Below are 17,253 nucleotides of genomic sequence, written 5' to 3' on the forward strand. Positions count from 1 at the left end.
AGTGTTCATCATGTTCATAATGAGGCACAGGGGAAAGGCTAGCAAAAAGTCCCTTAAGAATAAAAAGTCCCTGTCAGAGCTGAGTATCCTTTGATCTCTTTGCCATGATCCATAATTTTCTAGAGTTTTGCAGCTCACAACCCAGGTACTGTCAGTGCACCAAGAACTGACTCAGATGAAGAGGTAGACACATAGGAGCCATAAATTTAGAATGCAGACAAATAAGCCCAGGACACCAATACAGCTTGGTAGCTAAGAACATAGGTTATATTAAAAGGCAGTTTTGAGTTCAAATCCCTCACTAGCTCAATAGTTAGGGATAATTCTCTTAACCTCTCTCTGAGCTTATTTTCCAACCTAATAATTAGATTATAACAGTACCACCTTATTAATTAATTTATTTATTGGTTTTATTGGTGCAAAATAGTTGTACATAATAGCTGGGTACATTTTGACAGAATCATACATACACGGAATTCAATTGACTCCATTTCAGTCCCTAGTACCTCACTTTTTCCTACCTTCCTCTTTCTCCTATCCCCTTCTTATGTTCTGACTGTTTACCTTCCACTTATTTATGTATTTTTAATTGGTGCTTTACAGATATACATTAAGGAAAAATTCACTGTGGTACATTTATATGTGGACCTAGCATAATTTTGTCAAATTCACTCTACATGTTCTTCCCTTTTCCATTCTCCTCCATTCCCCTCAATCTCCTTCCACCCTCTATCTTTCCTACACCTTTATGATAGCCAGCCCTACCCCCCTTTTCCCTCATACTTGCTCTAGCTTCCACACATCATAAGAGAGAACATTGAATCCTTGACTTTCTGAGTCTGGTTTATTACATTTAGCATAATGTTCTTCAGTTCCGCCCACTTACTGGCAAATGTCATAATTCCATTCTTCTTTATGGCTGAGTAAAATTCCATTGTGTATATATATGCCATTTGTTTTCTTAATCCATTCATATATTGACAGGCACCTGGGCTGGTTCCATAATTTGGCTATTGTGAGTTGTGCTAGTATAAATAGTGATGTGATGTGGCTATATCCATACAGTATGCTGATTTTAGGTCTTTTGGACAAATACTCAGGAGTAGGCTAGCTGGGTCATTATAGTGGTTCCATTATGAGTTTTCCAAGAATTCTTCATACTGCTTTCCAGAGTGGTTGTACTAATTTGCAATCCCACCAACAATGTATAAGTCAGTATCACCTTATTCAAAAGATGAAGAGACTTCAAAACAATTATAGTGAATTTTAAAAGTACATAGATGTCTACCATTTTACAAAACATTTTTAAAATAACAGTTAAGGAATAAAAGAGATATTGTATACAAAGCCAACAAGAATAAAGAATTGACAAAGGGGAGAGAAGCATTAATTTTTGGCATATAGAAAATCGTTGAAGAAAAGTCAAACAAAGAAGACTGAACAGAGAGACTTAGAGCCCAAAAGTATCCACTGAGCCTTCCTTGGAAACTTCAAGCATGAAAGAACTACAAAGTTCTCTTTCAAAATGGGGACAGAAATAAGACACAAAGGAGAACAGCAACCGGTCCAGAACTAGACTCTACTTCCTAACCCTAATCCTCATGCTCTACCATTAAGCTTTTCTTCTTCCTTGACTTATCCTGTTGGCCAAAGTCAGGATTTTCTTTTTCTGAATCTAAAACTCCAGGGACCTGAAGGAAAAAATGAAGGCTACTGAGGTGACAAGAAAGGAAGGAAGGAGGGAACCAGGAGGAGCACTGGGGGACCTCTGTGGCCAAACAGAATCTTAGCAGCCTCTTTGGTTTTTCCAGAAAGTATCTGCAAAGGCCAAGGCACACTGCAGCAGACAGTGACACAAAGGAGGCCACTCTTGATGTTTTGAAGCTAGTGGAGTTTCAGAGTGAATTTGCTGCTTCTCTGGTCCCAGGTGACAGCGCTGCTGGAAGCCTGAATGAAGTTCAGCAAATTAATCTTGCATATTTTATGGGACTTGAATGTTGAATACACAGCATTCCTGATGTTCATTACCATCTTTGCCAGTGCAGGGCGTGAGGTATGGTGATTTCAATTACAGATAACTGTTCTATCCCAAATCACACATCAGCTGCTTGTAAACTAGACCATGATCTGAACACAGGCTGTCAAAGGCCAAGGTGCCCAGAACATGCTTTTAATTTGAAGCTAGTGAGCAAATGGCTCCAATTCTAAAGAAGAATTTTTTTTTTCTCCATCCTTTTGTGCTTTCCCATCAGCAGTGCTGTCTCCACTTGGGAGCTGACAGAAATGCAATATGTCAGCATTGCTGTGTTATGATTCTTTCTTGTTTTCTACTGGGAGTAACTGGAATTTTACTATTGCTACTTGGTGTAGAGATTTGGTCAGAGAGGAATGACCTGGCAAGCTTGGCACCATTAAGATTAATTCCCTGTATTACCATAGATTCCTAACTACTTGCAAGGAGGAAGCCTGCATATGGTGCCCAGAAACACCAGGGGGCGCTGCCAGGAGATGAAGGGCCATGAGGTATCCATTGCTGCCTGGGCAATGGAGGCCTTTTAGCTCAGGCTGGGGCCCCTGAGAGCCAGCCTTCCTCTACTTAAGCCATGGATATTTCTGTAGCCAAATGCAGTGCTCTGCACAACTTAATTTGAGAGGAATCTAGTCTCAGACAAATAACACCCTATCACAGAGACCATCACAATTTGAAAGGAGCAGAGGTTAAGCCCAACCTCTCATTGTTTTGGGGGATGCTGTTGTAGAGGAGCCAAGGTCCTCCTAAAGGTCACAAAAAATTAGAATTTCACTTTGAACTAAAATCAGTCTTCAATGTTCCCATTCAGTGCTAAGTTTAAAAAAAAAAAAATCTTATTTATTTATTTATTTTTTATTCTGGTTCCTCACACCAGAGTGTCTGAAAAAGTAAAATGTATATGAACTTGCTCCTATAATCACACTTTCCATCTCTTACATTTTTCACCAAATTCCATCTAAAAGAATGCTGCACTGTTGGATTCTCATCTCTTTTAAACACCTAATCTTTATTCCTATGGTGATGCCACTCCATGCACAATGGTTTGTAGTAAAGGGAGAGACAGAGAGCCATCCCTGTCGCCCTACAACATGTGTTAAGTGTACAGAACAAACTTGCTTCCCTTTGTCTCCACTTGCATAAGTTTGACCTTGGGCATATCAGTCCTAACCCCTTTCAGCCTTTGTCTTCTGGTCTAAAGAATACCCCCTTCATTTTCCATTTCAAAGTTATGGTATGAATCCCACACACTAATGTAATGAAGTTTGATTTTTATGAAGAGAAATAATATATTGTTAAGATATGGGAGAATCCCCCATAGAAAACCAGGGTCCTCCTTTTTACTATTCTGGGTCTATAAAACAAAATTACCATTTTAAAAATACCCAAATGATTAAAGAATAAACTCCACTTATATAAATTCCACTAGCAAATTCCTTATAACTTATCCAAACTCTTTTTCTTGGATCTCCCCGTCTGCCATACATAGACACCCCTTCCTCCTGGTTACTTTTGGTGATGACCACATCATCTCTACTTTGGAGTGATGATGCAGCTGTGGTATTAACAGATATCACAGATTCAGGGAAACACAAATCTTTCTGAACCTGCGTAACCCTGGAGCTGCCCATTCTAAGAGCCCATGGGCTTTACCTCACTCAACATGAAGAAAGCACCTGGCCCTTGCCCCTCTATTAGCCTATCTCAGATGACAGGGCCAAGCTCCAAGCATCTTCATGTATGGCCTCCCAGTCCCTCTTGACTTCGGCTCCAGATTAAGGACAAATTCTTTGTATAGACTCCCATCCAATGCCAGCATTCTTCCTATCCTAGAATTTACTTCTTCCCTGGTTGACAATGGAAACATCTACTCTTTCAGAAAGATACCCATTTATGGAAAAGAAGGTCATAACAACTAACCATAAATTTAGTAACATCTGACCTTTTATGACAATAAATAATAGCATGGAAGTTATATCATTGGTCTACTCTGACAGAAGCATGGCCCAGGTCTCTTCATAATCTTTTCTCATCATAACGTGGTGAGTTGAGGCCAGCACCCCTGCTACTCTTGTGTGCCCTTCCTCAGGGGATAGATGCCGGAGTGAGAAGACTCATGCACTTTCCAAGAACCCAGAGGAAAGAGAGAACAGAATTAAATAAAGAAGCTCTCCAATCAAAGAGAACAGAGCTAGCCTTGCCTTTAGAGAACACTTATCTCAGTCTGAAGTGCTTTCATTTCACCCTTTGGTACATATGATAGATTCCCCAAGAAATATGAGGGAGTTATTTATTCATTGCCCTACATTGGCACAATCAAAAGGGGCCCCCACCAAAGAGATAGTCCTCCCAGAAATGGAGGAGGATCTACCTCAAAGACAAAGGTCAGCATTCATTCAAAACCTTTGAAACTGCCTTCAATCCTCAAATGGCAGAATTTCTAGCTTCTTAAAAAAAAAAATGTAGCATCTGCCAGACTTCCTGCTATAGTCAATGCTGTGCACATAGGGATACCAATATGAATGTTTTTAAGCTTTTTAATTCATAAAGGCAATTGTAGCCCAGTTTTCATTTTTAAAAAAAAAAAGTACATAAGATGGCAAGGATATAACTTGGCCAGGTATTAAAACATAGTCTTCAGTAAATTGAAGCCTTTAAAGAAAAATAATACAATAAAGATAATTGCCCAATTTAGTACATCAGTTTACTGAAAATACTTCAACTGTTGTTCCAAATAGAGAAATAGACTTCTGGAGTTAAATTAGTAAGAGATAAAAATCTGTGATTTGGGCCAAGTACCACCCCTGAGTTCCACTCTTACTTCCTCTGCTTGGCCCATCTCTCCTGGGCAACACCACTGGACATACCAGCAGCCTTGAAAGACCCATTGTCTGGCCCAGACCGGCTGCCATTTCTAAGTGAATGCTGCCCTCTGAAAGGTCCCTGGCATGCTCTCAATGGCACAAGGGTAATGAATCTTATTATGGTTTAGATATGAGTTGTCTCCCAAAAGCTCATGTGTGAGAAAATACAAGAAGAGTTAGAGGTGAAATGATTGAGTTATGAGAGGTTTGACCCAATCAGTGAATTAATCTTCTGTTAGGGATTAACTGGGTGGTAACTGAAGGCAGGTAGGTGTGGCTGAAGGATGTGGGTCATTGTGGGTGTGCCTTTGGGGTATATATTTTGTATCTAGTGAGTGGAGTCTCTTTCCCGGTGCCACGCTCCCACCTGCTTCCCCCACCACATTCTTCCGCCATGATGTCCTGCCTCACCTTGAACCCCAAGGAATGAAGTTGGCCATCTATGAACAAACCATGAGCCCCTAAATAAGCTTTTTCTTCTGTAATTGTTCTTATCATATCTTTTGGTCACAGCAGCAAAAAATCTGGCTAAAACAAAGCTGTCGTTGGGGGAGGAGCTTCAGGTACTTTCAGAGAGGTCCAAAACAACGTCCCTTGGTCACCTCCTTTAGACCCCCCTCCAGCTCTGTGCTCACATGTGTGACAACTTAGTCACACATCAAAAAGGTCCAAGACAAGAGATGAACAAAGAAGAAGGCATTTCCACTGTATGACAAATCATACCACTCAAATTTTCCTTGCCCTGTTCCTTCTGCCTTTAGAATGATTTCTCTCTAGGAGGTTCCTCAGCCCTCAAGAAAAGAGAATTTTGACTGGTTCACCTACTGACCTAAGAAACACACCCACTGAGCCTGATGCCTAGTGAAATTAAGCTTCCACATCCCATAGACACATAAATGATACTCAAATGTGGAGAATGGGGCTACTGTGTTTGTCTTTTTTGGTCATCCAAAAAGTGCCCATGCTCACTGCCCATCCCCACTTTCCACTTCAATACTCATTTGTATTTTAAAATGTGGCATGAATGAACTTCTCTTTAAGGACGTTGGATGAATGAACTTCTCTTTAAGGACGGATGAAGTTCAAAACCCGACATTCAGGGCAGCAGGCAAGAGGAATGGCTGGCGGATGAAATATCCCTCCTGACAGCTGTTGGGATCACTTTCCTCAGGCCACTAGAAACAGCGAATGAGAACTACTCTTTCTTCCCTTCCTTTTTTCTACTGATTCTCCATGGGCCACCACTTATACTGATGGCTGCCTCAGGAAGACCTAAATGAGACGGTGTATATAATAAACTCAGCGCAGTGCCTTGCACATTACAAACACTGACCCAAACATGTCTGTTTACTCAAAGATCTCTTGAATTTTTGAAGTCCCCAATGGTCCCATATATACACAGTCCCAGCCTCAAAGGACTTAGAATATAAAAAAACACCACAGACAAAACTTCACAAATACCTATCAAGATGAATACCAGAAAGACATCTTTGAGAAACAACCTTCAGTACAGCCAGAACATTCTCCTTAGAATCAAAGTAGCCACGATCCTCTCATGGGTTCAATGAATTTAAATTTGCCCCTTTATTTAATGGGGTCTGAGTGCCCTTCAATTCTAGCCTGGGTTGACAGGGAAATGAGAGGGTATAATCTTCCAATAAAGAAAGTACATATGGGAACATATGTTGGCTCTATAAACCAGCAATCTTCATTGTGACCTTAAATTATTATTTCCGATATTTCCTCAAATGCTCCATGGGGAAGCTACCAGCAGGAGTGACAGTGTGAGGGTGAAATTCAGACCTGAGGCAAAGCAAACACTCTCTCCCTTTGCCACTCTTGCCAATGTCACTAAATTTACTGATGGCATAATTGAAAAGTTTGGCTTTTAGCCAAGTGTTGCCTTCTGACTGAGGGGCAGAGGGTGGGGGAACTATAAAATGTTAATTGCTCTACATTCAAGCTCAGGGCCACCTGCCCCATGCTCCTATGCCACATTAATCACCGCAGCCTCTAGTCCTCCCATGCTATGAAACTTCACTAGAAACTCCCAGTAAGAGGAATAATAAATGTTGACCTCCTCAAGGGCCTGCAGCTTCTGGCTTCATGATTAACATTTACAATATGAGCCTTAAGTTATTCCCAAAGCTCCGGGAACTCCATTTCCTAAACAAAGACATTGAGGGTCCTTCTGTTTCTGAGGCTACCAAATGAGGCAGTAGCTGGGTCAACCAAATCAATACTTCCATAAGAGCAGGGGACCACCGCCCCCCACCAGCATCTATCAATGCCAATTTCCTAGCATAGCCTTGGCACTGAGCAGTGGCTCAGTAAGTATTCAGGTCCTTCCTCTCCAACTATTGCCTTCTCTCCCCACCCCCACACCTATAGACACATACTGGAAAATGTGGAATTCTGCAAAGGCTCAGCCAGGCACTTCATCACAAGATTTGGGGCTAGAAGTACCTTTTTTTTTTTCTTTTTCTTTCAAATAGCTTGATACTCCACTTTATTGGTGAAAACACAGCAAGGTATATATCAGTGGGGCCTATTTTGTTCCACTGATTTCCTAGTCACACTAGAAGAGCCATTAGAGTTTTCTAGACCAATCTCCTCATTTTAAAGGTGGAAAAACTGAGGCCCAGATCAGGAGAATTGCTTACGTGAACTGGAGAGGGTCGGGGATGAATCTGGTCTTTGTTTCAATATAAATGGTTCCAAATTCATCTGGTGGAAAATCCTCAGCCATCATGCCCACCATAGTTAACCTGATATCAAAAGGTTTTGCTATTAACTGAGTGTCCCCCCACTTGCCTGACATGGGGCCAGACCCTTGATACACATTAGGTATGGACACTGTCTTGGCTTTGAAATTATGTCGACAAATATTCTTTGTGCTGCAGATTTCAAGAAATGAAGTACAACTTCCCTCCTCAAGAGTGTGGGTCAAACTGGGTGCCTCAGTTCTTACAAAGAGAACACAGCAGTGCAGGTATGCCACTTCCCAGAGCAGGTTATGAAAAGCTTGTAGTTTGAATGTATTCTCTCTCTCTCTCTCTTCACTTGCTCAGAGGGGAAGCCCTGCCATGTATAGCCCATGGAGGAACAGAAGATTCTTGTTAAACACCGCATGAATGAGCTCAAAAGAGGAACTTCCAGCCAGTCGAACCTGACATTGCAACCCTAGCCAACAGATTGGCTTCAGAGATCCCAAAGCCAGAACCCCAAGGCAAAGTTGCTGCTGGATTTCTGACCCATAAAAACTGTAAGATAATAAATATTAGTTTTTAAGCAGCAAAAGTTTGGGGTCACTGAATAATTAACACACATATATTTGGTCTAAATTGGCAGAAAGAAGCTCCCCTCATATTGAAGTACTGCAGAAGGACTTCCTTGTCCATTTCCCCTAATTATTCCCTATGTTGCCTCTTTCTTTGAATATGACATACAACATGCTCCCTTCCAAATATCTTTTCTAGCCAGATACCGATTGCTTCCAATACCCAAGCTAATAGATATTTTTTGACTAACTTGTTTTCACTTTCAGTTACCTAAAAAGAAAACATGCTATTGAAAAGTGAAACTATCTCCAAAAATATGATGTACTTGTCTGATATGAGTATAAGCTTCTTCAAAATTACACAACCACAGTATCACTCAAAAAAAAAAAAATCTCATTGCTTTGTGCTCCATCTCTGATTCTGAGCTACAAGATGAGCGTTTTTCCAGTCTACTGAAATGCATACTGACATTAAAAACATGTCAGAATGGTGACAGACAAAAGGCTTGAATGTCTAAAAATTGAGTCTAAATCTCAGGAGCGTGGACCTTGCCCTGTGTGGGCAAATTATTTGAAATATTTATGGGGGATAAAATTGCATAACTCTGCACTCGTAAGTAAGGACCCTCTGTCTTATTTGGTGGCCATGGAGTTCTGTTTAGTAGAAGCTGATTTAATGTAAGTGGAATTTGAAACCTGTTGGGAATTCAGAGGTTTGTATCACAGGAGTGCTACTGTGATAAGGCAGCTTCAGCTGGCTTTAGGCTACATGAGCACTGTTTTCTCTCTCATTCTTTTGGCTCCTTTTATCTCATCCCTCATTCACATTTCCTCATCTGGATGTTAAGCCATGCCACTCTTTTCAGAAGAGTTAGGAACAAGTGTCATTACTTGTGGCAGGTCTGTCACCAAGACATTGTCCTTCCCTTGTTTGTGGCATGTTTGCCAGTCCTCTAAATTGACTTGGAACAATATCATGTCTAACCTTTGGGAAACAGACGATACAATTAAATTGAGCTTTCTAACACTTTAAAAAATAACTTATAGCAAATAGGTTTGGTTGTGGGTACCATCATTCCTCATTCTTGTTTGATTTCATTCCCCAGCCCTACCTGCCCCCAATGAACGGCATCTTCAGGAACTGGAGACTCTGAATGGGGGCTAAATTACAGAGCTACTCATCCTTGGAACCACCAGGCCTAAAGCCCTTCTCACAACAGGAGTGTACTGAGAATGTGGGGCAGCTCCAAAGACAAGCCTCTCTGGTTTCACAAGCTCCTGGATACCAGGGTGAAAGGTTGTCCTATAAAAGAGGTGACATCATCTATGGCAAATCATGGCCAGAGGTGGTCATGTGAAATAGATAAAAGCAAACCTTAATTAGAGACAAAAATAAGCCTGTTGGCTTTGCTTTTGGAGCTACAGATAAGGAAATTTCAAAAAACAGCCTGCATGAGCTTCCCCTACTCATCAATTTCACTAACTAAATGGATTTTTGAAGCAGCCAACTGGAAATGTAATCTGTATTTCAAGAAAGCAAAATCAGCTGTCATCACTCAAATTTGGTGATACAGTGTCAGCACACATGCTAAAGCATGAAAACTAGTAAAGCAAGATTAAAACCTGGAAGTACATCTAGGGATGGAAGAAAAAGAAACTAGGCCCATAGGGATTCCCTTTATTATCCCAACTAATCACAAACTCTTAGACATTAGTTTCATTATATAACCTCTCTTGCCTTGGTTTCATCACCTGTGAAATAGAGATATTAATAAAACCTTCCCCATAGGGTTATCGTATTAAGCATGATCATATATTAGGATGATTTATGGCCTACTGGGAGCACACAATAAATATTAGCATTGTGGTTGATATTACCTTATTATCCTATCTTGACTCTCTAGGCAAGTCCACATGCGAGAGCCATCTCCTAATCACAGTGTTATTGGGTCTGTATATTAGGATGCATCTAGTATTAAAATGGCATCTCCCAATAAGGCTTGGTGCCTCTGTCTCAATTAAATAGGGAAGGTTTTATCACTGGGATCAGGATATTCCAAATCCATTACTAAGGGCTGCTTCTATTCTGGATAGATGAGCACTGGGTAGAGTGCATAATTTGACACTCTCCTTTGCTTTCTTTACTTCTTAATAAATCAAAAATTCTAGAGAGTCTTTTTTAATGGAGAATCATTGTCTCCTCAGGTCTCACTCTATCTTAGCCCTGACCAATTTTTTTTATAACTGCAACATCTTTCTTTCAAGGGGCTCTCTTCCTTCCTTCACTTCATAGATCTCTGTAGGCACTGTATCCCAAACATTCACTAACTTTTTTTCTGACAAACATTTTACCATAGAAAAATTTTGGAAATTGGTAGAATTATCCAAAGAATTTAATTTAGATGCTTCACAGCTTCTTCATAGTCTAGTAAAATATTCTCTTCTGAGTTTGATAAATTTGATTTGCCTTGATGTGTAATATTGTTTATCTCTACTTAAAATGGAAAGAGAGATCATCCACAATGGTTTATTTCTAAGGGGATTTGAAAACAGAGTCAGTAATATACAGTTCTGCTGGAGTGTAGGCTGATCATGGGGCATTACAGCATAACTGCTCAAGAAAACACATTTGAGATTAGCAAAAGTAATTGACTAATACCAATTACAATAGCTTTGCTTATTTATTCCAGAGACATTTTTATTATTTTATAAAACCACCCTTATAAACAGATGATCCTATTTAGTTGTCTCAAAGGGATACTTCAAGCCAGATCAGACTCCCATATTAATTGTAGATAACAGATCCTAGTAAATCCACTTTCTTTGAAATGTCATCCTAAAGTAAATATAATTGATCAGGCTAAAGTTTTCTGTCTAAGACCAGAAGAGATTTCACCATGTGCCAAATACTTTGTATATATAGTGCCATTAAATTTTCACAACAAACCTTTGAGCTAGGTAGTTTACAAATGAGATAGCTCCTTTAATTACCTCAGTATCAGAATTAGTGGGATTTTTTTCAGTCATAATTCAATCTAAAAAGAAGAAGCCATCCTAGACACCTCAAACTCAGAGGGTAAACACTTAGGATCAACCTACAAGATTGTTGCCAGAGCTTGAGGAGAAGAGGGGAGTCACAGTATGATCCAAAGATGAAGAACTGCAGGGAATTATCCTGTCCATCCAACTCCTGACTCTTGATCCCTTGTGCCACCGGTAGAGCTGCCTCTGCTGCCAGAGCTGGATAATGTTTTCTCTTCCTGCACCCAAGTGCCCAAACATTTTCCAGGTGGAAATACCTAAGCCAGATCCCTGCTGAAAATAGTCTGAAAAAATGTTGTTGACAGACTTTCAGGCCTGTGATACAGTGGACCAAGGAGTCTATAGATAAAATTCAGATGAGAAAAAATAGTGACATCAACCTTTTGCTGAAATTGAGCATACATTTTAATTAGGAATACAGGTAATGATGCACAGATGAATTAACAGTAGTAACAATTTTACCAATAGAAATCACATATAAGCATTAATAAATACATAATTCCATATAATTACCATATCACAAATTTGTTATTTTATATATTTTCATAGTTAATGTAATTGGCTTCCTATTAAACCTTACAGATTTTATTTTAATCTTATGAAACATTATCCTGAAAAGGAGTTTATGTCATTCAACAAACACTGAAAGGTCTGGATTCAGAAATGTTAATTACCCTTGTCCTAGAACAAAACAGAGAATCTGAGATCTGAACCCCTTTGTTTGACTGCAGAATCTGGGCCTTAATCACCACATGCTCTTGGGCTTTAGAGGTAAGAGTACTCCTTTTAGGTTTTCAGGATGCCATCAAAATCCTGAGTGTTACGGACTTGCTTGGCATTGATGAAGTCTTGGGAATCCCCAGTGATCTCTGGAGGAAGAGTTTTTTCATCCAGAAGATTAGTCCTTTTTGGAGGGTGGGGAAGAGACTGCCTTTCATCATCTTTGAAGAATTTTACTCTCTTTCCCCATGTGCTGCCTTTTTATTTACAAGGTGTCTACAGAGTGACTTCATTAAGACATCTCAGAACTACACAGCTGATTCCTGTTTCATCAGGCAGAATAATGATAAGCTCAACAATTATATGTTGGGTGTGCTTAGAATAAATATACGTGTTATCCCAAGACCTTTACCACTAAATATCTAATTCAAAATGCGTGTATATAGTACTTTCTGACAGGCTTTCCATCTGTGAATACTGGTAAAACTATGAATGATTTGTTTGTCTCCATGCATCTAAGGATGACAGAGCTAAATGAGATCTTATTTAACAGATGGAGAAATATTGTTTGAAGGCTCAGTGGACTTGAGGTTTGAACTCATACTATTTGTGTGATGGTGGGTCCAAACCCTGATTGGAGTTACTTAATTATTGGTTCATCATTTGTGAAGTGAGAAGAATTTACTTGTCAATATTTTTATAATAATAAATGAGATAAAGCACATACTACATAGGGTAAGTGATATTTATTAACACAAACAGACAAAACAACTCAAGGTCAGAGGTTGATACAGAGCCAGGTTTAAGAACCAGGGATTCTGGCTCTTTGATGTTCTCTTCTACACAAGATCTTCTACGTAATTGCTTTCTTTCCTCCAAAACTGGGCTGGGCAGTTTCTAGCTTGCACCTAGAGAAGGAAAACTGAAAAAATAGCATATTTCCACAATAAGAAAAGGGCCCATAAATAAGGCTTGCTGCTTCCATCACCATAAAATGAAAGAATAATAGTGGGCCAGCCCGAAGACAGACGTCAAGGGAGCTTTTAATCTTGTATCTGCTCATAATCTGATTTGGGGACTCTAAGCTCCCTCTGATATATTGGCTGTTCTGTCTTCACATCTTTGTCATCCATTTGTAGCACCTGCTCAGCCAAGGCTTCTCTTCAAATCATAATCATCTTTGGCAAACTCATTTCCAGGTGATTCAACAGACTTCCGAGAGATGACATGTTCTAAAGTTGTCCTGTCATTCACACAGGGCTCCTATCCCACCCACTTGGCTCACTTAGAGGAGAGCATCTCACGTAAGGTTCATGTCCTCAGGGATCTCTCAGTACAGAGTCGAATATGCAAACAGGCTGTGACTGGATAGACCCAGAATTGCAGCAGGTCTCTTCTTAATGGCAGAGGTAGTTGGGGAAACCTGCCAGTGGGAAAGCACTTACCCTGGGGGGCAAGTCAGCAGGTAAAGAAAGAAAGAAGAAAGGGAAGACAAAGAAACAGTGTGTTCCAAGGCCCAGAAGTGAGAGAAGCAGAGTGGGTTTGAGATGCTAAAAATTTAATTGAATAAAAAACTGACAGTGGCAAAAGAACAAAGAGAAATTGCAGGAGATAAGGCACAGACAAAGGTGAAGTAAAATCCAAAGGGTATTAGCTGTTTGGGCATGTTCCTGAGTGCAAAGCAATGTCATTATCAAGCTTTGCAAAGAAATGTCCATAGAAATCGAGTAGTAGAGAGGAGAGAAACTTCAAACTTGGGTCCATTTGGATTGGAAGGCCAATCCGAAAGACATTTATGGACATTTATGATGAAGTTAGTTTTGGAAGACAAATGCCCTACCAGTCCCTCCTCCCACTCAACCCTTAATTTTGGTCTTCTTTCTACTGTATGTTAATAGTCTAAGAGAACTTGATCCACCAGCTCTCTCCTTCCCTACCATCTTCTATGCTTCCCTGTCACATGCCAAGCATCTTGGCCTGATCGGCAGATGAGACTTTATCCATCTGGTCCCAACATCTTTTGAGCCTCTTTTTAGTTCAAGAATACCATGCTCTCACTGAACTGATCTCCCTTGTCTCTTGTCTTTATGGCTTTCTCTCTGGACTCCCTTGTCTAGAATAAACTCTAGGACTCCAAACTCTTTTTGGATCATTCTTACCCATCCTTCAAGAATAATTTAGTCCTCACATTCCAATGAAGTCTGAATCCATCCTTCTGTAAATCTACATAAGCATTCATCAGAGTAGATCCTGTAGCATTTAATAATCCTGTCTTATATGTTTATTTACACTCTTCTTTTCTATCCCCTGGTAAATAGTTACTTGCTTAACAAAAGAATCATGTCCTTTGGATCAGATCCATTTGTGAATCCTCCCTAAGACCTTGGATAGAAGAGATAACCCACCAGATTGGAATTTAAATTCTGTTTTGGTTTGGCTTTGGTTCTGAGACATTCAATAAATATTGTATCTTGGATTAGGAAAGTTTTATTTCTTTTTCCCTTAATAGCCTGATATTGAAAAGAAGTTGTTTTCTGTCACACTGAGATGGAGCCAATTTCTTTTAGAATGGAGGAACCATTTTTATGAACCTCTAACATATTCGAGGGAGTAGTGATGAGCACCCACCAGCTGCCAGATCTATGCCAAACATAACAAAAGCTTTAAAAGAGATCCCCTAGCTGGCCTGGCACCTGAAATGGCATCACTATACATTTATCACCAGTGAGAGTGAGCCCAGCAGACAGAAGACAGCATCCCACTGATGATGCCTCCAACAGACTCCATCAGGGGGTTTGACCAGAGGCGGGACTGTATTTCCACTGCTGCCTACTTATTCTCTCTCAACCATTTGATTATTAAGGGCAAGAAAGAAAGTCAGGATTAGAGGTTCAGGCTAGGATGCCAACTTCTCCAGTTTGCCTGCGACTCAGGGCTTTGGGGTATGTGGGACTTCCAATTCCAAATCCAGGACAGTGACAGATAAACTAGGATGAGTTGATCACCATTATTCAACCCAATAAATGTGTGCCACTCTGTGCTGGCCCCCAAGCACAGAAGATACGGAGATGGAAGAGACATAGGTCCTGTTCTCTAGAAATACACAATGTAATAATAAAAAAAAAGCCATATCCAGCATAAATCTTAGGATCCCACTGAGCTCTGTCTGGATTGAGTATAAATTCAGCTACAAGTTGAACCACAATTCTAATCTCTATTTATCTCTCTCAAAAAATATCAAAGGGGAGCCAATTCATCACCCACATTTTTCTCTTTAATCCCCTTTTCTTAAATCTCGGTCCTGCTTCCTGCCAAGGCTCTGAGGCACCCTCTCACTCAAATTTGTCTCTGAAGAAACCTACTTACAAGAAATCTGCTTCCTCCTCTCTTCCCTGAACTTACAGCACTAGTTCTGTACCCAGAAGGTTACTGGGACCAAGCCTCCTCCTGGGCTGTACCAGCAACTTCGTAGCCCAGTTCTCCCTCTCTGCCCAGAAGCCTGGTTCTTTTTTTCATTTTGACTGCTTTTCTTGCAAGAAATTCTCCACCTCATTTCACTCACACAAGCAGATCATTTCAACCTGCTCTGCTAAGTGCCATGATGAGGATAATGTGTGCACAGGGAGGTTTGTGACCATAGAAGTGAGTACTTACTTCAAGAACAAAGCAGACACTTGGTTGCTGGAACCAAGGTGGGCTTTGTTCTACAGATTTGGGGTTTCTCACTGTTCTAGACCCAGAAGAGCTCTAACTGTGGAGGACGGGCCCTATCAGTCTCCATCTGGCCAACCACAAGCAAATGAGCTTGAAAATAAAGCCAAATGCTCAAACCAAGCCCATGGTGCTCTGTTTTCTGAACCACTCAAGAAAAATGGCTTCTTAAAGGGAAATTAGGGGCCAGAAAAGCTAGACCTGCAGGGCATCATCTATGAGGTTGCTAGATGTGCAGATTAATATGTCCCTAAGGAACAGAAGAACTTGCCACTATTAAGTGCTAGTGACTTACTAGGTGGTGGGGGGTTGGGAGGGCCTCCTGAATTATAGTTCCTATTGATACCATTGTGGTCCCTGGGAATTGTCCTTTATGGAATGTCATAATGGTCTTAAGTCTAGTGTGGGGCCCGGCTGCCTGTGTTTGAACCCACCAGCTAGCTGTGAGATTCCAAACAAGTTATTTTACCCTTCTGTGCATAATTTCTACCTCTGGAAGATTAAATGAAGTAATGCCTGAAAATTGCTTAGAATAGTGCCTGGTGCATAATAAGCATCATCACATAAGTGTTTGTTAAGTGATTTTATCATTTTAAGAACCATTTAATATGCATTTATATTTGCCAAGCACTATACTCACAAAAGTTCCAAAAGGCAGGCAGTTTAAAATATCCCTGGTTTACAGCCAGGAAAACAGACTCAGAGAAGAAAAGTAACTCACCCAAATCACATGGTTGATAAGTGGCAAAGTCAGGATCTAAATCCAAATCTATCTGGAGATTGAGCCCCTGCCCTTGGCTCTTCACCATTCTGACTCCCAAACCCAAGTTTGTGAACCACCCCTTGCAATTTTGATCTAAGACTCTTGCTTAGTGCCTGCCTCCCTGCTAATTCCCTCAGAACTCAGGGGTTGTGGCTCATAACTCTGTGTGGGGCAGATTGAGAAGAAGCCACACAGCTGATCAGACTGCACCTGGTTCCTTGAGTCTCAGGCAAGATTCTCCTGCAGAATGAATAGCAAAAGTCCCTAATGGCATGTCTATGGGCAGTCAGTAATGTCATTTCTGATTAAATAATCTGCTCCCTTGCACATTTTCTGTCCTCATTGCCAGATGACCAAGAGAATTCTAGGTGTCCAGAATCCATTCCCTGTCTGGCTAGCCCTCTTCTGCAGAGGAAAACACCACCTCTGACTCTGGGGGCAGCTGAGAGAAGAAGCTCAGGGCAGAACAGCGGCAAGATGATTCCCAACCTACTCTACAACTGCGTAGAATAGTAAGTATCATATGGCGTGGTTATAACAGAAATAGGAACTAACATGAATCACAGGAGTAACCGAATGTAAGGTCTGTTCTGAGCAACTTACGTTTCATTTCATATACTCTTCACAACAACCCTCAAACACTATTAATAATTTTATAAGTGTGAAACAGAAAGGAGAAGTCCCATGCCCAGGTGCCCATAGCTAGTTAGTGGCAGAGCAGGAGCAAAGGCCTAAGCCTCTCACTTCTATGTCTATAAGTTCCTGACTCCTGCTTTAGGACATCTGAGCATGAGCCTGTTTCTCCCTTGGCTCTGCAGATCCAACTTCTAAGCATCCTGTTTTG

The 17,253-nt window shown here is 40.6% G+C and overlaps 1 protein-coding gene across 10 annotated transcripts in view; it reads left to right on the forward strand.

Moving 5' to 3' along the window:
• The window catches only part of Trpc7 (transient receptor potential cation channel subfamily C member 7), a 316,931-nt gene that overhangs the window by 113,383 nt on the left and 186,295 nt on the right, over positions 1-17,253 (forward strand). For 7 of the 10 annotated variants that reach the window (XM_005333202.4, XM_078048930.1, XM_078048914.1 and 4 more), the window contains 2 exons: positions 7,797-8,158; positions 9,280-16,921. The gene's annotated coding sequence lies outside the window, so the exon portion shown is untranslated. The remainder of the gene's footprint in view (positions 1-7,796; positions 8,159-9,279; positions 16,922-17,253) is intronic. The other 3 variants (XM_078048906.1, XM_078048893.1, XM_078048919.1) reach the window with 3 other exon arrangements.

This window comes from Ictidomys tridecemlineatus, chromosome 1 (assembly GCF_052094955.1).
Source record: "Ictidomys tridecemlineatus isolate mIctTri1 chromosome 1, mIctTri1.hap1, whole genome shotgun sequence".
Classification (NCBI taxonomy): domain Eukaryota; kingdom Metazoa; phylum Chordata; class Mammalia; order Rodentia; family Sciuridae; genus Ictidomys; species Ictidomys tridecemlineatus.